The following is a 25,881-nucleotide window of genomic DNA, read 5'->3' as shown; positions in this document are numbered from 1 at the left end:
CATCTAAATCCTGGAACGTTTAGCTGCCAATCCTGCCCTTCCCTCAACCAGGTCTCTGTAATGGCAACAACATCATAGTTCCAAGTACTAATCCAAGCTCTTAGTTCATCTACCTTACCCGTAATACTTCTTGCATTAAAACATATGCACTTCAGGCCACCAGACCCGCTGTGTTCAGCAACCTCTCCCTGTCTGCTCTGCCTCAGATCCCCACTGTCCCTATTCCCTAGCTCTCCCTCATTTCTCTCACCTTCTGACCTATTGCTCCCGTGCCCACCCCCCTGCCATACTAGTTTAAACCCTCCCGTGTGACACTAGTAAACCTCGCTGCCAGGATATTTATGCCTCTCCGGTTTTGATGCAACCCGTCCTTCTTTTTTAGGTCACACCTGCCCTGGAAGAGCTCTCAGTGGTCCAGGTGACGGAAATCCTCCCTCCTACACCAGCTGTTTAGCCACGTGTTTAGCTGCACTATCTTCCTATTTCTAGCCTCACTGGCACGTGGCACAGGGAGTAATCCCGAGATTACAACCCTCGAGGTCCTGTCTTTTAACTTTCTGGCTAGCTCCCTGAACTCCTGCTGCAGGACCTCATGCCCCTTCCTGCCTATGTCGTTAGTACCAATATGTACAACGACCTTTGCCTGTTTGCCCTCCCCCTTCAGGATGCACTCTACCCGTTCGGAGACATCTTGGACCCTGGCAGCAGGGAGGCAACATACCATCCTGGAGTCTCTTTCATGTCCACAGAAGCGCCTATCTGTGCCCCTGACTCTAGAGTCCCCTATTACTATTACTCTTCTGCGCTTTGACCCTCCCTTCTGAACATCAGCGCCAGCCTTGGTGCCACTGCTCTGGCTGTTGCTGCTTTCCCCTGAGAGCCTATCCCCGCCCCCCCCCCCCCCGACAGTATCCAAAGGGGTATACCTGTTCGAGAGGGGGACAACCACAGGGGATTCCTGCACTGACTGCCTGCCCTTTCTGGTGGTCATCCATTTCTCTGCCTGCACCTTGGGTGTGACCACATTTATGTAACTGCGATCTATGACGCTTTCCGCCACCTGCATGGTCCTACGTGCATCCAATTGCTGCTCCAACCGAACCATGCGGTTTTTGAGGAGCTCCAGTTGGGTGCACTTTCTGCAGATGAAGCCATCTGGGACGCTGGAAGCCTCCCGGACCTGCCACATCTCAGTCAGAGCACAGCACCCCTCTAACTGACATTGCGTCAATTAATTAAAATTAAAAGTTTTTTTTTTAAATTAGACATTTTTTTAATGTTTTCAAAGTTACTGTTAACTATCTGTTTCCTAGCACTAGATTTCTAATATAAATTCGAAAGCTAAATATAGTACTCTCCGATCTCTGGCTTAGATACCCCTCTAAATTATAGTTACGTAATTCTATTTAATTAGTTACCAATGCTTATTTTTTTAAATTTAGTGTAGATTCCCAACCAGCCACTCAGGTCACAGCTTTTCTGTGATGTCATTTCAGTTTCCCCCCGACACACACAATTTGAAAAAGGTATAAAAGTAAAAATGAGTAAAACTCACTGACTTACCTTCTTACCTTCTGAGTGTCTTAGATGTTCTCAGGTTCTCTCCCTGACAGAGACTGCTCCTCCTCCTCCAAACGGCTCCCGAAACTAGGCCGCGATCTTTTAAAATCTCCGCTCTGACTCGCAGCTCCTGCGGGGAGTGGAAAGCTTCTGCTCGCCATTTACGGAGTCGGAGTGCCTGAATGACACTGCAGATTATTGCAATTACTGGAAGGGCCTCTACTATGTGTGAATGGGGGTTCCATTTGGCAAACTTTTCGCCCCGAGTGGGGGTATCAATGTATGTCTTTCTGTGTGGTGTAGTGGCGGGGCTGGTGGTGGCTTGTTGCAGCAGATAGAACATTGTGTGGTACTGTTCGGGGCTGGTGTGAGGTTTGCTAATACAGTCCTTTGCGCGCACAGTTGCAGAGGTGCAGCGATGATCCAAACGCATGTCAGCAGTCCTTGCTTCAACCTGTGTCTTCTCTTTTCCCAGTAATCCTGGGGGAGCAAGCAGAGCATCTGTTATTATATTCGGTTGATATCTCATTTGATTAGTCCCTCTCTCCTTACTCCAATTGCCCGTTATGACTGTCACCATGTGTGACTCCCTCAGTTTTTTTAAAATACCATGTCGAGAGACAAGAAATGCAAATTGTTAAAATACAGAGATTCTCGCAGCTTGTGGTCGATGCGGGAAGTGGGCGGACAACTTATTCGACCAGCCGTTTCTTTACTTGCAACCAATGGTTGTTGAGGCTTATCTTAACCAGCCGAATTGCAGGGCGGCCAGTGTTATAGAGTTTCGTCCCAGGGTTCAGAGGTAATTATAGCGACCAATTGTGTCATAAGAACATAAGAACTAGGAACAGGAGTAGGCCATCTGACCCCTCGAGCCTGCTCCGCCATTCAATGAGATCATGGCTGATCTTTGTGGACTCAGCTCCACTCTCCGGTCCGTAGATCATATCCCCGAATCCTTTTATTCTTTAGAAAGGTATCTATCTTTTTCTTCAAAACGTTTAAAGCAGGAGCCTCAACTGCTTCACTGGGCAAGGGATTCCAGAGATTCACAACCCTTTGGGGGAAGAAGTTCCTCCTAAACTCGGTCCTAAATCTACTTTCCCTAGTTCTGCTTTCCCCGACCAGTGGAAACAACCTGCCAGCATCTATCCTATTAATTCCCTTCATAATGTTATATGTTTCAATAAGATACCCCCCCCCCGCCCCCCCCCCCGCCCCCCCCCCCCCCCGCATCCTTCTAAGCTCCAATGAGTACAGTCCCTCAACCTCTCGTCATAATCTAATCCCATCAACTCTGCGATCAACCGAGTGAATCTCCTCTGCACTCCCTCCAGTGCCAATATGTCCTTTCTCAGGTAAGGAGACCAAAACTGAACACAATACTCCAGATGTGGCCACATCAACCTTATACAATTGCAGCATAACCTCCCTAGTCTTGAACTCCATCCCTCTAGCAATGAAAGACAAAACTCGATTAGCCTTCTGAATCACCTGTTGCAGCTGCACACCAACTTTTTGGACTCGTGCACCAGCACACCCAGGTCCCTCTGCACAGCAGCATGTTTTAACATCTTACCGTTTAAATAATAATCCATTCTGCTGTTATTCCTCCCAAAATGGATAGCCTCACACTTGGCAACATTGAATTCCATCTGCCATTCACCTAACCTATCCAATTCCTTCTGCAGACTTCCAGTATCCTCTGCACTTTTTGCTTTACCACTCATCTTAGTGTCGTCTGCAAACTTTGCCACATTGCACTTGGTCCCCAACTCCAAATTATCTATGTAAATTGTGAACAACTGCGGGCCCAACACTGATCCTTGAGGGACCCCACGACACCCATTTATCCCCACTCTCTGCTTTCTGTTAGTTAACCAATCCTCTCCCCATGCTCCCACTTTACCCCCAATGCCATGCATCTTTAGTTTATGCAGCAACCTTTTGTGTGGCACCTTGTCAAAAGCTTTCTGGAAATCCAGATATACCACATCCATTGGCTCCTCGTTATCTACTGCACTGGTAACGTCCTCAAAAAATTCTACCAAATTAGTCAGACACGACCTACCTGTCATGAACCCATGCTGCGTCTGCCCAATGGGACAAATTCCCTCCTGGTGCCCCGCTATTTCCACCTTAATGAGTGATTCTAGCATTTTCCCGACAACAGAAGTTAAGCTTACCGGCCTATAATTACCCGCTTTCTGCCAACCTCCTTTTTTAAACAGTGGTGTCACGTTTGCTACTTTCCAATCCTCTGGGACACCCAAGAGTCGAGTGAATTTTGATAAATTATCACCAGTGCGTTTACAATTTCCCTAGCCATCTCTTTTAGCACTCTGGGATGCATCCCATCACGGCCATTAGACTTGTCTACCTTTAGCCCCATTAGTTTGCCCAATACTGCCTCCTTAGTGATTACAATCATCTCAAGGTTCTCACCTATCATATCTTTATTTCCATCAGTCACTGGCATGTTATTTGTATCTTCGACTGTGAAGACTGACCCAAAAAACCTGTTCAGCTCCTCAGCCATTTCCCCGTCTCCAATTATTAAAGCTCCCTTCTCATCTTCCAAAGGACCAATATATACCTTAGCCACTCTTTTTTGTCTTATATATTTGTAGAAGCTTTTACTATCTGCTTTCATGCTCTGAGCAAGTTTACTTTCGTAGTCTACCGTACTCTTCTTTCTAGCTTCTTTAGTCGCTTTCTGTTGTCCCCTAAAGACTTCCCAGTCCTCTAGTCTCCCACTAATTTTTGCCACTTTGTATTTTTTTTCCTTCAATTTGATACTCTCACTCCCATCCTTAGATATCCACCGTCGATTTTTCCCCTTTCTACCGTCTTTCTTTTTTGTCGGTATGAACCTTTCCTGAACACTGTGAAAGATCGCTCGGAAGGTTCTCCACTGTTCCTCAACTGCTTCACCATGAAGTCTTTTCTCCCAGTCTACCTTACCTAGTTCTTCTCTCATCCCATTGTAATCGCCTTTCTTTAAGCACAAAATACTAGTGTTTGATTTTACCTTGTCATCCTCCAACTGTGTTTTAAATTCCACCATATTGTGGTCGCTCCTTCCAAGAGGATCCCGAACTATGAGATCATTAATCAATCCTGCCTCATTACACAGGGCCAGATCTAGGACCGCTTGTTCCCTTGTAGGTTCCATTACATACTGTTCCAGGAAATTATCCCGGACACATTCTATAAACTCCTCCTCAAGGCTGCCTTTACCAACCTGGTTAAAACAATCGACATGCAGATTAAAATCGCACATGATAACCGCTGTACCATTTCTACATGCATCCGTTATTTATTTGCTTATTGCCTGTCCTACCATCCTATTACTATTTGGTGGCCTATAGACTACTCCTATCAGTGACCTTTTCGCCATACTATTCCTGATTTCCACCCAAATTGATTCAACCTTGTCCTCCATAGCACTAATATCATCCCTTACTATTGCCCGGATACCATCCTTAAACAACAAAGCTACACCACCACCCTTACCGTCCATTCTATCCTTTCGTATAGTCTGATACCCTTGGATATTTAACTCCCAGTCGTGACCATCTTTTAATCATGCTTCAGTAATGGCCACTAAATAATAGTCATTCACGATGATTTGCGCCATCAACTCATTCACCTTATTCCGAAGACTACGAGCATTCAGGTAAAGTACACTTATGCTTTTTTAATGTCTTTGTTATGAATCCTAATACCTTGATCAGTAACTTTTCGCAAATTATTTTTCCTCTTCCACTTTCTCCTAATTTTCCTTATCTTTGAACCCATATCTCTGCATAATAACCTGCCACGTAACCTGCTGCCTTGCTCTCCATTAACCATTATACTTTCCATAGCTTTGCCCTTCCCTTCCCTCCAACTTGCTAGTTTAAAGTCCTTGTGACCAACCTATTTATCCTATTCGCTAGAACACTGGTCCCAGAATGGTTCAGGTGAAGACCGTCCCAAGGGTATAGGTCCCTCCTGCCCCAGTACTGATGCCAATGCCCCATGAAATGGAATCCCTCTTTCCCGCACCACTCCTTTAGCCACGTGTTAACTTCCCTAATTTTCTCAACCCTATGCCAATTGGCACGTGGCTCGGGTAGTAATCCAGAGATTATAACCCTGGAGGACCTGTTCTTTTTTTTAGTCCCTAGTGATTGATAATCCCCAAACATGTCCTCTTTCCTAGTCTTACCTATGTTGTCCCAACGTGGACCACAAGAACTGGATCCTCCCCCTCCCTCTCCAAAATCCTTTCAAGCCGATCAGAGATGTCCCTCGCCCTGGCACCGGGCAGGCAACATACCATGCGGGACTCATGGTCTGGCTTACAAAGGATGCCCATCAATCCCCCTGATTATAGAATCCCCTACAGCCACACTTGTCTTTTTGCCCCCCCTCTTGAAAGGCTTCCTGGAGGCACGATGCAGTCGTCAGTCAACGCATCCTCCCTACAGCCCTCTTCCTCATCCACACAGGGAGCAAGTACCTCATACCTGTTGGACAAGGTCAAGGGCTGAGGCTCCTCAACTCCTAAACTCAGGATCCCCCTACCTGCCTCCCTTGCAGTCGCACCACTCTGTCCCTGACCACTGACCGAATTAACAGTACTTATTCTACCGGGTGTGACTGCCTCCTGAAACAAAGCGTCCAGGTAATTTTCCCCCTCCCTGATGTGCCGCATTGTGAGCAGCTCGGTCTCCAGCTCATCAATTCTGAGCCGAAGGTCCTCGAGCAGCCAACACTTGCTGCAGATGTGGTCACTGACGGCCTCAATGGGATCCACCAGTTCCATCATCATACAGCAACAGCACATCACCTGTCCAACCATATTGAACTTGTTAATTAATTTAAATAAAACATTTTTTTTTATAGAACCACAAGGATAAACCCGAACACCAACAAAAACACAGCCCTCTCTCGGCACTCACCCGAACTCAGTCACTCACCCTAAACTCAGTTGCAGTCTGTTCCAATCAGCACTCCATGTCTAAGGGCACTCCTGCCACACCTTTAGTACCCTGCCAGATTTCCAATGAGCCAATAGGCCCGCTCCAGGAACTGAAGTCTCCAACTGCCACTCGACCTGTAAACGAAGCACTTTTAAATATGCACTCACCTCTCCCAGCAACCCTGCAGCCTGTGGCCTGTTCCAGGAACTGAAGTCTCTTTTAAATATGCACTCACCTCTCCCAGCAACCCTGCAGCCTGTGGCCTGCTCCAGGAATATGTGTAAATAGTAGGTGGGGAGCGACCAGGGGGGCGTGGGAGGTAAAGGAAAGCAGGGGTGAGCGTGCAGAACGTGGCAAAATGCATTCTTTATACCACAACCAAAGGGAGAGTAGAAAAGGTGGAACTGAGGCCTGCCAAAAGCAGTGCAGAGTGTAGAGAACCATTCCAGAGCGTATGACGTGACGGGGAAATGAGGTGCATGTGGGCCACTGCAGGATCGGAATGGGTGGAATCCTGGGGTAGGGCTGGGTTAGTGCCGTTACTCCACCACCCGAGCTTAACTGACTAGGTGAATTTTGGGTGCTCAGGTAGGGAGTCAGTGTCGTTACTCTCTACCTGGGTGACCATGGTGGACGGTAAGAGTTTGTAGTCGTGTGGAAAGTTGTCATGAAGACTGGGAGAACAGTGATTTGTTTCCCAACAAACTGTGCCTTTAACTGACATTGCGTATCATACCCGCGAATCAGAAGAGTGATTGTGTGTCGGGCGACATGAATTAAAACCATGTAGTGGAAAAAAGAAGGAAATGCTGGCAGGCTCCATCAGAAATTTGGACACCTTAAAATTAAGGTGGTGGCTCTTTCTCATCATCTGGACACCTTAGGGTTCTGTACCAAACAGTGTTGTAAATGCGGTACCGAAACGAGAGTCAGGATCTGAAACATCACCTTCTCCCGTTTGCCAGACTCGTGTCTGCTTTTTCTGTGCCTTGGCCGCGTGGGCCGTCGGATGGTTCGAATCGTCGTGCATTACTAGTCTGCATGAGTTGTCGCGGTGCCAAAGAGGGTTTTTTTGTCGTGAGGCGTAGGGGCGGTGGCAGTGGAGGGCAAGTTACTGTTGTTGGGCGGAGACTGTGATGGTGGCAGGGGCAGGGCAAAAAGGGTTCAAATATATCTAAGTCGTCATCCCGGAAGCTGGGGTGACTGGGGGCAGGAGATCACGCCGGTGTTCAGGGATGGTGTTCAAATCCGGGAGGCTCTCGTTGTCGTTGGAGTCAAGTTCAAGGTGAAAGTCCATTGCCTGAGGGCGGAAACAGGTTCGGGCCTGTGGGCGTGGACAAGGGATCAATGCCGGCATGGCTGAGGGAGTGTTTGCATAGGGGTCGGACTAGGCTGTTGATGGGCGGGGCGTGATCATCTCCTATTGCCAGAGAGATGTGGTGGGAGTGGTTACATTGTGATCCGTAGACTTTGAGTTTGTTGACGGAACCAACCGGTTCCACCATTGGGGTACGTTATCTTTTACACGGAGGGGCTCACTTTGTCGGAAATGGAGTAGGGTCCTGCAGATTTGGAGGAGAGGAAATAACTGGAGTGAAACAATTACTCGCTGACCGACTGTGTACTCTACGGGGTGAATGCTTTTGTCAAAGCAGGCTTTACTCTGCTTCCTTCTCGCGCTTAATCGGACAGCTGCAGCGAGTTGTGCCGCTTTAATGTTAGCTGTAACCTGTTGGACTGTTTTTTCCGTGGGTGAGGGCGGTTACTGTGGGGATTTGAAGATCGAAGCCTAATAAATATGCAATATGCTGCATGGGCCGCCGGGCCATGCGAGTGCGGGGGGTGAAACTTGTGGAACTGGAAACGAATAAACATGAGAGCAATGTGGTATTGTCCTGTTGCACCATCTTCCTAATGGTCCCTTTTAAAGTTCGATTCATTCTCTCGGCAATGCCACTCGATTGGGGGTGACATGCTATATGGAATTTCTGCCTGATCCCAAAAAATGTTAAAACGTCTCGCATGACTCTGCCAGTGAAGTGGGACCCTTGGTCTAAGTCAATGCTGCGGGGAAGACACCAGGGTGTGAATATCTGTTCGGTCAAAACCTTAGCGGTGGCCTTGGCTCTGTTGGTCCGTGAGGGAAATGCTCCTTCTCATTTAGTAAAGGTGTCGATTACAACCAGCATGTACTTGAACCCGTTACTGCAAGGGGGAATGGGGCCAATGTAGTCAATTTGCAAATTTGTCCAGGGGTGTTCGGGATTGTTCTGAGAACAGTTAAGGCAATTCTCGACATAATGGGTTACATCGCTTTTTCAATCGGGCCACCAACACAAATGGGCAATAGTATTGTCTATCCCCTGATGTCCGTGGCCGTCATGAAATTGGTAAATGAGCTGGTTTCTGTCCTGGGTGGGGACCACATAAATTCCGTGTTTTAAAACGATGCCGTCCTGTGCAGTCAGTGCGTCCTTCCATTTATCATAGGGGGCTGGGAAGTTGCCGTCTAAAACCTGTTTGAGGGTGTTGTCTGCTTTTTAGGCTTGAAATTGATTCTCAATATTGGTCTGGGAAAACTTGACTGAGTGTATCGGTTCGCTTTCGGATGGCTGTCAGAAGTGACCATGGTGTGATTCTGCTTTGGCTCTGGCGTCTGCCTTTACATTATCGGGTGTGGAGGAGCGATAATGGCTTCTGACTTTAATGATACCGTATGTGCGGTCTGAGGCTGTCTTGAGAATGTGCTTTAACAACGGGACAGAGGGTAGGGGTTTTCTGTCGGCTGAAACAAAGCCTCGAGATTCCCATAGGGGCAGGAATTCTGTTAAACTGTTGCACAGATACAGGCTGCCTGAGTGTATGTCTGCGGGGGTTGGAAAAGAGTCGGAGTGCTGAACTACATAGGCTATGGCTGCGAGTTCTGCTGCTTGTGAACCTAGGTGGCCGGACAATTTTAAACAGATCTCTTCCAGTGGGCATCGCTGCACGTCTTCTACGTAAATTGCACAACCAGTTATCGTAACTCCATTGTCGATTGTGGAGGAACCGTCGACATAAATTTTTAAAGCATTTCTTGTGGTTTGGAAATTCTGTGTTTTACTGCCTGCTCGTGGGTGTAGTGACTTCGGGATAAAGGGTCCTGTGTGGTATTGGGCTGCTATGATCTGGCACTCATGCCGGGTCCTGCATAACCTGCATATTGGAGATTATCAGCTAGAAATGTGCCGGTCCTGGTGCGTTTCACTGTAATGTCCCTGCCTTGTAACAGTAGTGTCCAGCGAGCTGCTCTGATTTGGCTGACTGAACCGTCCTTTAATTGTTGCGTGGGGGCGTGCTCGGTCAAGATCACTACTGGGTGAAGGCCTGCACTGTACTGCCCAAAAGACTGCAAGCAAGTGCCGTTCGCAGGCTGAGACGCATTGCTCTACGGGGTCTAATACTCTTGAGGCAAAGGCTACGGGTCCTAGACGATCATGTAGTTTTTGCAGGAGCACTGCTGATAGGGTTCCGTCGATGGTTGGTACTTCGATGCCATAGGGCGAGTCTGGGTTCGTAACTTGTAAAGCGGGGGCTGTTCTTACGGCGCGTTTTAAATCACCAATGACGTCTGTGTGCTTCGGAAGCATGGGGCGTTCTTGTCAAGGTGCTCTGAGAGTGGGGCTGCTTTAGTGGCAAAACCATCTCTATGATTCCTGCAATATCCTACCAAACCCAGGAATGACCGGAGTGCAGTGGCATTTTGGGGCAGGGACAATTTAATGATCGACTCGATTCGTTTCTGTTCAATTCCTCTCATCCCGTGGGTGATGACGGTTCCTGAATAAAAAACTGTTTCCTTTCAAATCTGTGCCATTTTGGGGTTGACCTTGCATCCGATGGTTTGCAGTAGGCCTAGTAATTCCGATAGGAACGCCACGTATTCCTCTTTTGTGCCTGTTTGCGAGAGCAGATCGTCTGTTTGCGAGAGCAGATCGGAGGGTTTAAACTAGTATTGCCGGGGGTGGGCACGGTAGCAATAGGTCAGAAGGTGAGAGCATTGAGGGAGAACGAGGGCATAGGAACAGTGTAGCTCTGAGGCAGAGCAGACAGGGAGAAGTTGCTGAACACAGCGGGGCTGGTGGCCTGAAGTGCATATGTTTTAATGCAAGAAGTATTACGGGTAAGGCAGATGAACTTAGAGCTTGGATTAGTACTTGGACCTATGATGTTGTTGCCATTAGAGAGACCTGGTTGAGGGAAGGGCAGGATTGGCAGCTAAACGTTCCAGGATTTAGATGTTTCAGGCGGGATAGAGGGGGATGTAAAAGGGGCGACGGTGTTGCGCGACTGGTTCGGGAGGATATCACAGCAGTACTACGGGAGGGCACCTCAGAGGGCAGTGAGGCTATATGGGTAGAGATAAGGAATAAGAAGGGTCTAACGGGATGGACCAAAAGCCATTGCTGATGTACAGCACTGTGAAGTACTTTGCCTGTACTCCCTTCTTGAGCATGGTCTCGGGACTCGTGGCATGGTCTCGGGATAGGGAACAGTGGGGGCTGATAAAGGGGTTATCTTATTAAGTTCTCGGTAGTCGATCGTTAGTGTTTTATGAGGGCCTCTCGAATCGTCTGGTCTGCACTAATTGTTTGCGGATTAAACCAATTGTCTCCGACTGAGCAAATCCTGCATTCATAATCCTCTACTGTGAGCGTAGCGGGAGCCCTTGCTGCTCTGGCATTTCGCCATACACATTGCTTGACTGGGGCGAACGAAAGGTTATGGGAGCTCATAAAATCAATGCCTAGAATGTGCTCGGCTGTTTGGCAAGTCGACTAAAACAACGGGGTGCCTGGTACTAATGTTCCCTATCTGAATGGGCACGGGAGCTGTGATGTATCTTTGCTGTAGGTGGCCGGTAAATCCACTCAGGGGATGGTGTCTGTGCTGGGCCATTTGTCACGTTGTAACATGGTGGAGGAGCTTAAAGTGTGCGGGATCCTCCTGTGTCCCTAATAAATTCTACTGGATGTCCCTGGAATGTGCCTGTGACTATTGGTCTGCCTGACTTGTTCCAGAGTGTGTCGCAGACCCAAGTTGGGGAGTCCGAACACAGTCAATCTGTGGAATTGACCGTTCAGTCGTCTGAACGGACGCTACCATTATGCATGGGCCTAACATTGTTCCCAGGTGGGGGATTCGGTTGTTGGTAACGGTGCTGGTTCGGGGTGGGGGGGGGGGGGGGGGTTGTCGGCATTCGCGGGCGTAAAGTCCCATGTGGCCACAATTGTAACAATCTCGTGCTGCCTGGGGTGCTGTCCCTCGTGTCTACCCTAGTTTATCCATGCTGGGCCCTGGCTAATCCTAACTGGGTGCATGTTTCCTTCTATCTCGTCCTGATCTGTCTGCCGTTGTAGGGATTGTTCCCCTGCCCTGGAAAGTCGTTTCAATACCCAAACTTCATTGTGTGTGTGGTCTGCGGGGTCGTAGTTTACACAAGCCTTTTGGCCTGCCTCTGTGGCGTGCGAACTAAGGTGTGGGCCCATTCAGTGGTGTCTTCCTCATTTACGTGTGCGCAGTTCAATTGTCCGTAAACTGCCATGAAATGAATCCATAGGCGACCAATAAATGCAGTCGGATGGTCTCCCTTCTTTTGCCTGCAGTGATTTAAACCCTCGACTGGATCTCCTTTGTTATACCCGATGGCATCTAATATGGCTGTTTTCATTTCCTATAGGGTTCCTCCTGCTACATTTTTGGGTTCTGGCAAAGCAGATGTGACGGACTGGCTAAGGCTCACAACTGTGAACTTGACTTCCTCTCTCTCGTCTAGACCGTACATAACGTTTTGTTGGCGCACCTCCTCAGAGAAGCTGTGCGGGTCTGCGGTGGGCTGGAATGGACTAATTTCGGTGCAAGCGTCTCTTAATACTGTTATGGGCAGTGGGTTAGTGTAAACTATATCAGGCTCATCCTGATCCGATGACTTGCGTTGGGTGGTAACTGGATTCATGGGGGTCGAATTTTGAGTGGGGGTGTGTTCTGCCTGTGCAGTCGGTGTTGTGGTGCTTTCCTTTTTGGTACGTGGAGGGGGGGGGGGCGATTTGGATTTCCCGTGTCCGCTACGCATCTTTGGGCGCTTTCGTTTGATTCTTCCCAATCGGGAGCCTCTACCTGATCCAAATCCTACTCAAAAGTGTACCTGAAGCCATTCTACACTTGAGAGTAGTGAATTTAACTTCTCTAACTTTTGTCGGCATTTCGCATGGTCGACGGCACTCTGCCTCTCTTCCTTCGTGGAGCTGTGGAGCGCTCTCAAAGCTGCTTTTAGATCGGAACATTGGATGGTCAGCTGTACTACCTGCTGTTCTGTTTCTTCTCTTACCAGGTGTGGTGAATGTACTCACCGTAATGCATGCATAATACCATAACCTGTGACCTATGACCTGGAAGCGGTGATATGAACTGCTTCCAGGTACTGTACTGTAACCCCGGTATGGCTCCGCCTCTGGCTCCGCCCACACCAGGGCTTATATAGGCCACATCTTGTGGGCGGCATTCATTTGTACTACTGACTCTGGCTAGGCAAGGTCATGACTAATAAAGCCTTATGTTCACTCGCTCTCGCAACCTCTCTCTGGTACATCATTTTATTAGTCATAGACAGCACCATGGAAGTCGCTCGAAAGCCAGACAGGTTCGAACTCGACGCACGCGTGTCCGAAGCAAAGGAAATATTTGAACATTAGCTTCGATACTTCGAGGACTACATCGTCTCCGCAGCAACGGCTCCCTCGGAGACCCTCAAACTGCGACTCCTCCATGCTCGGGTGAGCCATCCAAGCTCAGTAATGATTGAGAAAGTGGCCACGTATGAGGAAGCGGTCGCAAACCTCAAGGCACACATCGTGAAGCCCATGAATGAAGTTTTCGCTCGGCACCTCCTCACTACTCGCTGTCAACGGGCCGGAGAATCATTAGACGAGTGTCTGGAAAACCTGACCCGACTCGCAAGCAACGGCAGATACTGAGATGTGACGGCGTAGGAGCACATTAACTCACAGATCCGGGACACTTACGTGGCGGGGAACCGCTCGAAGTATAATCAGGCAGCGCCTGCTGGAAAACGGGACCTCCGACCTGTGGGACACGGTAAAGCTAGCGACCTCGCTCGAGGTGGCCTAGCAGAACCTCAGCGCGTTCCCCGTGGGCGCGGGCCCGACGACTCACTCCTGGACACTATCGTCACGGCCCCCATCCGACCCACCTACGCCGCAGGCCTGCGTTGCGCATCTACCAGCCCAGCCCGGAGAACCGCAATGCTACTTCTGTGGCCAGGGCCAACACCCCTGGAAGCGCTGCCCAGCACGCACGGCGATGTGCAGCGACTGCAGAAAAAAGGGGAACTACGCGAGAGTCTGTCTGTGGCGATCTAAGGCCCAGAAATCGAAAAAGCACCTGGCCCGACTCACAGCCCCACAGATCCCACAGACCCACAATGTGCCTGCGTGCCTGCCCGGATGCGGCATCGGCATCATGCGAGTCGTGGGAGCCGCCATCTTGGCCGCCGACCCCAGCACCGACCAACACGTGCGACCGATGGGGCCGGCCATCTTGGTCGCCATCTTCGATACTGTCCTACACGTGCGACACATGGGGGCGCCATCTTGCGACGCCACCGACCACGCAGACTAACCCACAGCTGGGCGCGGTGACCCTCGACCAGTCGCAGCTAAAATCACTGAGGAACTCCATGATGGTCGTCCAGGTGAACGGGCACGAGCCCCTCTGCCTCTTCGACTACGGGAGCAAGGACAGCTTTGTCTTTTTCCGACACGGAAAGGTGCTGCTCCCTCCACACCTACACGCCCCCCCCCCTCCCCCCCCCCCCCCCTCACAAAAAAAATCTCCCTTGCCTCCTGGTCTCATTCGGTCCAGATCCGGGGTACTGCATCGTCAACGTCGCAATATAGGGCGCAGAGTATACCCCTTTCAAGCTCCTCGTCTTCCCCCACCTCTGCTCCCTCCTACTGCTGGATTGGATTTTCAGTGTAATCACCGAAGCCTGACCTTACAGTTCGGCGGACCCTTGCCGCCCCCTCGCAGTCTGCAGCCTCGCGACCCTCAAGGTTTCCACCCTTCATTATTTGGCAACCTCACTCCGGACTGTAAGCCCATTGCCATCAGGAGCAGGCGGTACAACTCGCTGGACATGATATTTAGCAAGTCAGAGGTCAGGCGACTGTTGAGTGAGGGATCATAGAGGCCAATAACAGCCAGTGGAGAGCGCAAGTGGTGGTCGTCCAGACCGGGGAAAAGAGCCGGATGGTTGTGGACCACATCCAGACAATTGACTGGTACACGCAACTGGATGCGTATCCTTCCCCCACAGTACTGTGCATTCTCCACGGTCGATCTGAAGGCAGCCTACCACCAGCTCCTAATCCGGCCGGAATAGCGCCACTACACTGCTTTTGAAGCAGCCGGCCGACTCTTCCACTTCCTCAGACTCCCCTTCGGCGTCACTAATGGGGTCTCGGAATTTCAGAGAACGATGGACCGAATGGTGGACCAGTACGGTTTGCCGGAGACATACCCGTACTTGGACAATGTGACCATCTGCGGCCATAACCAGCACGTCCATGACGCCAACCTTCAGAGGTTCCTCGAAATCGCCCAATCCCTCAACCTTACAAACAACAAAGAAACGTGTGTCTTCCGTACTATCCGACTGGCCATCCTCGGCTACGTCATGGCGAATGAAGTCCAAGGGCCCGAACCCGACTCACATAACTCGTCCCTCCCCACAGCCTCAAGGCCCTAAAACGATGCCTGGGGCTGTTCTCATGCTACGCCCAGTTGGTCCCCAACTATGCGGACAAAGCCCGCCAACTGATTCAAACCACCAGTTTCCCCCTGACGGATGAGGCCCGCTCGGCCTTCAGCCGCATCAAGGCCGATATCACCAAGGGCGCAATGCATGCGGTGGATGAGTCCATCCCCTTTCAGGTAGAGAGCGATGCGTCAGACGTCGCACTGGCCACCACACTCAACCAGGCGGGCAGGCCAGTAGCATTCTTCTCTAGCACCCTCCATGCTTCCAAAATTCGACACCCCTCGGTCGAGAAGGATGCACAAGCTAACTGAATTTTGCAGAACAGTGAATCATTGGGCAAAATGGTCTTCAATAATGCCGGAAAAATTATGTGATGCTATAACATAGCAGCTAGACCACTGCAGGCACGTCAGTGTGTGAGGCAGAAATGACACCGATTGCAGATGCGCAATCCCATCAGATTCCTGGTAAGGAAGTGAGGTATTGGAATGAAACGTTATATTTCAAGTTAAGGTCTAACAGCACGACAACCCAATTTTGCTCTGAACTAAATGCATCATCCAACGACATGTACGTTTTTCTATATCGAGTGAGCGCAAGGCTGGCACCTAACTGTGAGAGTGCTGTCCAATCAAGAACACAATGAAAATGCCTGCTGCCTTAAAGACCTCATCGGCTATGCTCTTCTCGGGAACCAGAGGAAAGGCGAGTAGGTTTCCAAGAAAGTGACAGGACAAAGCTTTCCCGGGATAGTGTGGATCAGAGTAAAATCACGGGTTTGAGAGAAAATTCAAAGTGGTGGAATTGCAATTATTCTTCCAGGAAGACCCAACGACATCTGAGATTTAATGTAACAGATATTGTTTTAAATAAGCATTTGGTATCGCCATACTCGGCATACATATATGTACAGTGCCCATTGGATTGAGGGGCATGTCTATAAGCTACAGTTGTGCATCAACTCAAAATTGATCCGCATTATTTTTCATCTATTGAATGAAATGTCCTTGAGTTAAAAACGCAACCTGATTGGTAGATCCATATTTGGTACAAGTACATTTTAAAGATTTGCAGCGTCGTTAACGCACACAGGGGATATCTGCTTCCCCAGACCTGTGTTTCACGGTGGCGCACCGTTCGCTAGAGGATTCTCTCGTCCCGCCGCCAGTAACTGAGATTTTTCCATTGTAGCCACCCCACACCGCCGATGACAAACATGCAAACGGCCGGTTCGCCAGGGGGCGGGATTCTCCGTCCCGCTGCACCAGTTTCCTGGTACTCCGCATGCCAGACAGCAGCAGGATTACCCGTCCCACCAGCCGGCTAAAGTGGTGGTGGATCTTGCTGAGGTGCACAATCACCCGCATTTACATTGCTTTTGTCTTTCTGACCAGGATATCTTTGTAAATTTACACACAAAGCACGCTTCCTGTCCAGAAGCGCTGCTCCAATTCCCCCGCCCACATCTTTATACATTTGGCGCTATTCCCAGTTCTCTCCAGCTTTGGCAAAGCAATCCAGACTAGAAACGTTAGCTCATGTCATTCTCAAGATGTTGGGATTGCCAAGTATCTTCTGATTTTGAAACCAGTTCTGTTGTAAGACCGTTTACGAAGCTTTACTCTCCATCGTTAATAAAACATAGTACATTTATTACAGCAAAGTATATTCATTGCAATGTTAAAAGCTGTGATCAAGCAACATTGCAACCGTTGTGTTATTTCAATGTGAGACTACTTAATGGTTAACCAATAATGAGGCTGCTGTCTGATTGGCACGCCGATTGGAGAAATGTATTCAATGTGTGATCTGTTTGACTTCAGTTGATTTACCGATGCCAGACTTAACTTCGTTCCCGCCTTACGGACACTTTTTTACCGGAGAGAAGATAACTTAAAGTTGTCGTTGCCAATGTCCTGCCGTAAGCATCCAATATTATCACAACCGGAATCCTACAAATCGAAGGGATTATGACGAAGGACAGTGCAAGATGCACATTGAATATAACGACACCGTGGTCATTGGAGGAATCTACAGTTGTGAATGCTTGGATTGGAGCGAAAAGAGCTGGAGGGGGTCAAATCTGAGCAATCCCATTTCGATAAATATTGGAGGTAGCTTATCAAAATAATTTATCTGAGCCATTAGACGACATTGCTATTGTTTAGGGATAGGGCATGCGTTCGAGCGCAAACATATTTTATTACGCCTCTGGACAGACCACAACGGTATCTGCGATACCATAAGGATTGTTCTATTAATTGGTAAGGCAGTGAGGAAAGGATATTTCGCTCCAGGGGGAATTTCACGAAGAGTAAGGGTACGGTACATTAAAACAAACGTTATTGCGAACACAGTATTAAAATGTAATTGGCATTACAAAAGAAAATAGCTTACAACTACTCCTTAAACAATTCTAATCAATGTAGTGACACAATAACCCTTAACCTGTACCTTCACTTCCACTCAAACAGCAAAGCTATCTCAGGTCACAATCCACGTTTAAATACAGTTCGCAGACTCACAAGTATTTGCTGCATAGAGATGTCTTGAATACTCTACTTTGAGAAAGAGAGATATTTTGAGACTGTTTGAAAGAGAGAGACCTGGCACATTGTGAGAGTGATGCAGATATTCCGGCTGAGTTTCTTCAGAAACATGATCAGTTCCCTTTCCTGCCAATGACTAACGCTGGAAACTTCAACAGCTGACTACTTGGAGCCCTGGCTCCCCCCATTAGCTACTTCATCTTACTCATCTGATCACAATATCTCTAATTCACAACCCTGAAAGGAACCCTCTTAATAAAATGCAGGTCCATTTACCAGCGTTTACGATGCTTTAATCCTCTCTCTCCAAAAACGCCTATGCTGTATTTCAAATCAGGAGTTTTAAAAACACGACTGCAACAGTGAAACACACACTAACCTATACCTTGACGCCTTACTGCACTAACCACATAGACTACAATGTATCTGAAATTCCAACATTCATCAACATTTTTTGCACGCAAGATTCTTTATTTGTCATTGTGCTTCAAAACGTTCCAGATTTTTTTTTCCCCTGTTGCAGATCGACTTTCTCAACCGGCTATCAACAAATTCAAAAATTTCGCACTTACTTCAAGCGGCGAAATTGTTCTTATTTCCTGCAATGGGGACATTCGCTCCTCCGGGGGCATGTTCCACTTGTACAGAAACCGGAGCCTGGAACCTGTACAATCTCATCAAATGAATGGCGATCAGCGAACTGCGACCTTCAACGTCAACGTTACGGGAAGTGATTCTCTGGGAAGTTATGGCTGCCGGTATCAAACAGATGTTTTCGGAAATTGGGCGGATTCTCTATGGAGCAAAGATGTTGTGGTGACTGAGAATGATCAGGAACTGCATATGGCAATGCCAGGTACGTTTCTTTATATCAATGTCTTTCCCATTGTTTCAACTGTAGTCAAATAGAAGATTGATTTAGTTTTAAAATTATTTAACTTGTAGTGAATATCTGCAAGGAACAATTGCGGGTGGGCGACTGTGTTGCCTTATCATTTGCATGCATATCTAATTGCCAGTAGCAATTTGACTCCCTCATCCGTCATCTTCAAATAATGATGGCATAGTTAATAAGGGGGGGGGGGGGAAATGAGTTCAACTACAAGTCACATGCATGGCTACCAACTAGGTAGTATGGCCACCTAATAGCAAACGTTGGAACGTGTATTGTAGTATTCAATTTATATGCCGCTAGCTTTCAGGGAATTCCTGAATTCAACTTCCTTCGCTGTCCGTACTTGAATCGCCGCATCATTGTTTTGAAGGTAGAGTTCATAGCAGGTAATGACTGGATGAAGCCATTCGACGCTGCTCAACGGGGAGAGATGAAACTTGCCATTTCATTTCCAGCATTGAATACATTCGGTGAATCGGCCACAATATATAAACAACTATTATTTTGAATTCAATCGGAGTTCGGCACAGTTTCCATCGAAGAAGCGATTTATCCCTCACAAAACAATAGTAAAAATAATTGTACTCTGTTGAAACTTTGGAGATGGTGGAATGAGGTGCGCCCCCGCAAGTATATAAACGATTGAACCTTTGCCCGTTTAGCAGGGCTTTGTACTGTAGATTAGATTTTTAAAAATAGATGAATCGGATCGAAGGGGAACATCCCAATCCAGAGAAATTTACCCTGAGCTATCTCTTTCAACTTCTGGAAAATGGTAGCCCTCGATTCACAATATGGGTGACAGTCAGAAAATGAGCATTTAAACAGGGATGTTCAAATATTCGACGAACACAGTGATCTGGAAAAGCTGCAGGTTGTAGATAAAGTTTCTGGAAGAATTGCTTTACTTATGTATTATGACTGACTTTATTACTGTTCAGGGGGAATGATTTCTAAGCTAACTGAATTTTGCAGAACAGTGAATCATTGAAAATTGGGAGGAGGACTGACCAGAGGCTGAAATGTACACTGACAACGTAGTCTCGTGAACAGATAGGTGGCGGGCGAATTCCAATGCAGAGTCGTGTATTTAAGTTGCCAAAATATGGGCAGACGACATAAGCTAAGAGCTGCAATGTTTGAGGCTGTGCAGGAGCAAATTGACTTGGGTGCATAAGTGTTCTGATCATTGAGGTTAGCAGGAAAGGTTGAGAGAAAGTATAATTTAGAGTATGGTGTTCTGGGCTTTATTACGAATGGCATAGAGTTCAAGCGCAAGTGAGTTATGCGGAACGTATATAAGACTCGAGTTTGACCTCAGGTGGAATACTCTGTTCAGTTCTGTTTGCTGTAGTACAGGGACTGCAGAAGGGATTCACAAGAATGGTACGAGGGACAAGAAACGTCAGTTATGAGGTTAGATTGGAGGCTGATTTTGAGAAAACTGTCCAAGAGGAGACTTGACTTCTGTGCACAATATCAGAAGAGGGCTGGAGAGAGCCTATAAGTATACACCGAACGATGCATAGCAAACAGATGCAGTTGGAGGCCTTTCGGCCATTTGAACCTGCTCCATCTTGCACTGCGATCATGGCTGATCATAAATGGCGTGTCCTGGTCCTACCTTCCTTCCAGAATCCTTGATCCTTTTTGTCCCAAGAGCTCTTTCGTATATGTTCCTTCTTGAAGTTAGACAACGTTTTCGCCTCAAATATTCCACAGATTGATCATGCTCTCGGTAAAGACATTTCTGCTCATCTCAGACATAAATCTGTATGCTCAAACTATGGCCCACCAGTTTTGGGCTGCCCCACAACTGGAACCATTGATTCCGATTCTACCCTATCTAATCTTCAGTATTTTCTGTTTCTAGAATATCCACCATCACTCTTCTAAGCGCCGATCAATATAATACCAACGTTCCAGAGCATTCCGTTGCCCAGATTTCATTCTGTCAGATAGTCAGTGGTCACTTCCAGGTGCTTCCCGATACTGACATCCAGCAAATAACCCTGCACCATTGAATCGAGCGTTCAACCACGCTGAGTATGACACAATCAATTCGGTACACCTCTTGTTTTTCATACAGTTGAACTGTCAGTAGCTTTACAATGCCTGAAATAGATGAGGGAATCGATGTGTCAGCGTTACTCCCATTGTCCGGGGATGGCTGGGGCAAAAGAAACTAAACCCTTTTTATTATCCTTTCATAGACATCCCTCCCACCTCGGTGCCCTTGGTGAGGCATTGCCTGAGTGTCTTGTTGCTCGTTGGCATGGTGCTAATCGTCGTTGAACACAAAGTAAACGACTTATCACAAAAAGATACGACTATGAAGTTATTCTGCTGCCCTCTACAAAATCAGTAATGTCTATTCAAATACTCAATAGCATTCAGTCATGCAGAATGTACAACACAGACGGTCAGCCGGCCACCCAACTTAATGCCCTGCTATCCTTCTTCTCTGGTTCAGGGGTGGAACCTGCACCTACCGTGCATATTGAGGCTATTCTTACCACCGAGTGTGCACCGACATTCTGAAAGAGCAACTACCAAGACAAACTTCCCCAGCGCATCCGCCTAACGTGCACGCCCCGGGACACTAAGGGACAATTTAGCATAACCCATCCACCTAACCTGCACATCGCCCGACGATAAGGGGCATATTAGCATGGCCAGTCCACCTAACTTGCACATCCTGGGACCCTCAGGGGCAATTTAGAATGGCCAATCTACCTAACCTGCACATCCTGGTGCCGTTAGGGGCAATTTAGCATGGGCAATCCAATTACCCTCCAGGGGACTCCCGGAATCTGACACATCTTAATTCAAGATTATTTTATTTTTCTGCGGCCGCAGATAATTCTGGCAGTGTCTTTTTCACACACACCCTCTGCCGGCGCCAATACCCCGACACCCTCCCTCCCGAAGGACCGTCCTTTCTCCTCTCTCCCCACTACACCCCCTTCATTTACCTTCTATTCGTCCAGAGGCGAGGGTATCTGGTCTCCAGCGCAAAGTTTAGTGCGTGTTCCATTTGTTTTTGTAGATATGTGTGTGGACTGTTTTAATAATCAGATTATCATACCCCCCCCCCCCCACCGTACGTTGGTACTGAGGGGAACGTTCCCTCTTTCTCCAATACAAAATTAGTGTTTGTACCGTTTGGCCTTGCATATATTTTTTACTGTTTTAATGAAAAGATACCGCCAATCCAACTCACCTGCACAGCGTGGAACACTAAGTGTCAATTTAGCATGGCCAATCCAACTAACCTGCACATCTTTGGACACTAAGTGGCTATTCAGCTGGGGGACTCCCGGAATTTGGCACATCATAAATTATTTTGTTTTTCTGCCTCCGTAGATAGTTCAGGCAATGGCCCATTGGGGGCTCTCCACCACCCTCCTTGCCCCTCTCCCCCCCCCCCACCAGAACCCTGTATTTCCCTTCTGTTGGTACAGGGCGAGGTATCTCGTCTCTCCAGCGCAAAGTTTAGTGCTTGTACGGATTTTTTTTGTACATCTGTATTGTGAACTGTTTTAATAATCAGAGTATCCTACACCCTCTCCTCTTCGTGCGTTGGTACAGAGGGGAGTGTACCCTATTTCTCCAATACAACATTAGTGTTTGTACCGTTTGGCCTTGTATACATTTTTTTCCTGTTTTAATAAAAAGAAATGGCAAGTCCACCTTACCTGCACAGGTGTGGACTGTTGCCTGTAACCGGACACCCGGAGGCAACCCGCGAAGACACGGGCCGAAGCGCAAAATCCACAAGGTCACCCAGAGTGGGAATTGAACCTAGCAAAGTGAGGCAGCGGGACTAACCCAATTTGCGAATGTGCCGCTCATTCTCTCCTGAATGCAAACCTATTCCTCTGGTTCTACTATTGGAATAGTAATGGGCTCTCAAGAAATTTCTCAATTGCTTTGAAAGGCAATTATTTCAGTCTGTTCATCTTTTCATGTTTGGCATAGACTTCCAATTCTTCAATGAGACTCTTTCTCCTACACTTTGGATAAGGCCAGTCCCTATTTATGTAACATGCGAACTGAAAATGCCAAAAGTGTGGCTCCACCTGGCTTCCATATAATTTGTCTATTATTTCTGTGCGTTTCAATGCACTCCATCGAAACTGAAACCAAAGTTTGTTAATTAATTTATTGTGCCTTCTGGATCTCACTGAATTGGACCAGTCAGTTGTTTTTGTATCCTTGCTCCGGAATTCCATCTTTCCTTGTTCCTTTTTTAAATTGTCATGTCATTTGAATTCTATTTTACTATTCAACAGTATCTGTTCAATATTTTATTTCCATGCCAATTATTAAATAGCTCTTATGGATTATGATTCAACAAATGCAATCATCCTTTCAAATGATGCCATTTCACCCAAATTCTTTTCATCACTGAATTTACAAATTGTGTTTTGATTCAAAATAAGGCCATGAGACGTCGGACCAGAGGTAGGCCGTAGGGCCCACCGAGATAGCTCCACCACTTATTGAGATAATGGTTGCCCAGAATTTATTATCCTCAACTCCACGTTTCCGCCTTATCTCCATTATCCACGATTCCCTTTCAGATTAAAAATGTGCCGATCTCAGCGTTGAACACAGTTAACTACCCAGCCTCTACAGCTCTCTGTGGTAAAGAACTCCACAGATTCACTGCCCTCTGTGAGAAGATATTGCTGCTCATCTCTGTTCCAATTGGGCGCCAAGTTACTCAGAGATTATGCCATCAAGTCTTCGTCAGTCACACAAGAGCAAATATTCTCTCAGCAGATACCCTGTCAAACCTCCTGATAATCCAATATGTCGCAATAAGGTCGCCTCTCATTCTTCTTCCCTCCATTGAATACAGGCCCTCTCCTTATGGGAAACCACTCCATACCCGGGATCGTTGTCAGAAATTGACAGGTCGTGTGCTAGCAATGCAAGTCATAAGTTCTTGGTCTCAAATCACCCTCCCTCCTGGTTCTCCACATCCACTTAACCCTGTGTGCTTTCAATCAGGAATATATCGACATCCATCTAGAAACTATTTAATAACACAGACTACACCGCACTATGAGCAACGAGTTCCACAAATTCCCATCCTCTGCGAGACGTTATTCCTCCTCTTCTAACTATAAATCTACCACCTCTCAACCTATATCTGTGACCCCGCGTTGCAGATTTCCCCCAAGGGGGAACAATTTGACGACATTGAGTTAATTCATCCCTCCTAATTTTTGTAGACCTCCATCGGCTCTCTGTTATTCTGATGAGCGCCAGCGAGTAGATGCCTAACTTGATTCCTATAGGGCTTACCAACAGACATGGCAAAGGCAGTTTCCGAACGGATGATGAGGCTAATAACTAATGCCCAATATCTCAGAATGTGTGTCGACCATTCAGGTACGAGATGAGGGAACATTCAATGACCCAAGCGGCATATACGTCAGGGAATACAGGTGTGATAGTCTCGGCGACAATCTATTGACCAATCAAGTTGCCCATGCGAAAAGTGGGGTTGAACCGCAATGTTGAACACCTGCATTTCCTGTAATGTCAGAACAACGTTGCTGTCAAACTGACTGCAGGATTTAGATTAGGATTAGCTTTTATTTAACTGTAATGCACTACGCCGAATGTTGGTGAGGGGCAGAATAGTGAAGGTCCGCTTTCAATATGGCAAGTCACTTTCCAGATTGTATGAAATGACATTGTCCTCCAGGTCACATGTTTTATGATGAGCCGGATTGTCCAGTGATGCATTTCCCTTATCTCCATTCTCATTTTCCCAATAGCAGACGTAGTTGAAATCCTGATGATGTTGAATGTCTTGCGCATTCCAAGTTGGAAGGCCGACCTGTACCATTTACATGAAACCTGTTTTCCTTTTTTTAAATGTCCACTCTATTTCCTGTTCAATCGCAATTGGGTAGTTCAGCACCTTGTCATTACGTTTACCCAGTGCTCAGGTTTTCAAAACGCTCCCTTCAAGTATTGGTTCTATTTGCGTGTGTATCCATCAACATATGTATGTACACACATATATTATAAATATATACATGTGTGTGTCTGTTCTGTGTGTGTGTGTTGCGTACATGGGTACGTATGCGTATGAGCACGTTGTATGTGTCTATGTGTTTGCTATATTTGCGTGCACAGGTGTGAGGTGTATGTTCTGTGTGGGTATGTGTACATGGTTTTGTGCGTAGATGTGCGTGTTAAATATGTGTGTGAATGTGTGTGTAGATGTATACGTGTGTTTGTGTGTGTGTGTGTGCCATGTGTGCGTGCGTATGTTTGTGTGCGTGCATGTACGTTTTTTTGTCTGCACATATGTTTGTGTATATGTGTGGGTGTTTCTGCGTGTAAATGTGTGCATTCGTGTGTGTGCGTGCTTCAGTGTATGTTTATGTCAATCTGTATGACACTTTCTATGAAGAAGTTCAGGATCATTTTTCGCCTCCGAGAACGGGGTTTGGCAAAACCCCGGAAGATGAGCGAGACGTGCTCCTCATTCAGAGGACACATTCAGAATGTGCGGAAAAGTTACACAGGACAGGAAAACACCTTGCTCATCTCAATTGTAATATTCTAACACAGTGAATTCATGTTTTGTTATTGCCTCCAGGAAGGATACCATTGAACACAAGAGGCTCTGCGGTGTTTTGCAACAGGGACAAATCAGTACTTATATCACTTGGTTAATTCGCTGTTTCAAGAGTGGCTTCTGCATAGGGCATGTTGCAAGTGTGTGCAATTTAAGCATTTGTTTCTGAGTGCTTTATAACAGCTGCTGGAAGATGTCTCCGCTTTTAAAGTGCTGTCTCATAGAACCATAGAACTTACAGTGCAGAGGGAGGCCATTCGGCCCATCTAATCTGCACAGGCCCTTGGAAAGAGCACCCTGCTTATACCCACTCATCCACCTTACACCCGTAACTCATTAGCCCCTAAACCGTTTTGGACACTAAGAGCAATTTATCATGGCCAATCCACCTAAGTTGCACATCTTTGGACAGTGGGATGAAATCCGAGCATCTGGAAGAAACCAACGCAGACACGAGGAGAACATGCAGACAGTGACCCAAG

The sequence above is a fragment of the Scyliorhinus torazame genome, chromosome 23 (assembly GCF_047496885.1).
Source record: "Scyliorhinus torazame isolate Kashiwa2021f chromosome 23, sScyTor2.1, whole genome shotgun sequence".
NCBI lineage: Eukaryota > Metazoa > Chordata > Chondrichthyes > Carcharhiniformes > Scyliorhinidae > Scyliorhinus > Scyliorhinus torazame.
Note: the sequence above shows the minus strand (reverse complement) of the source record.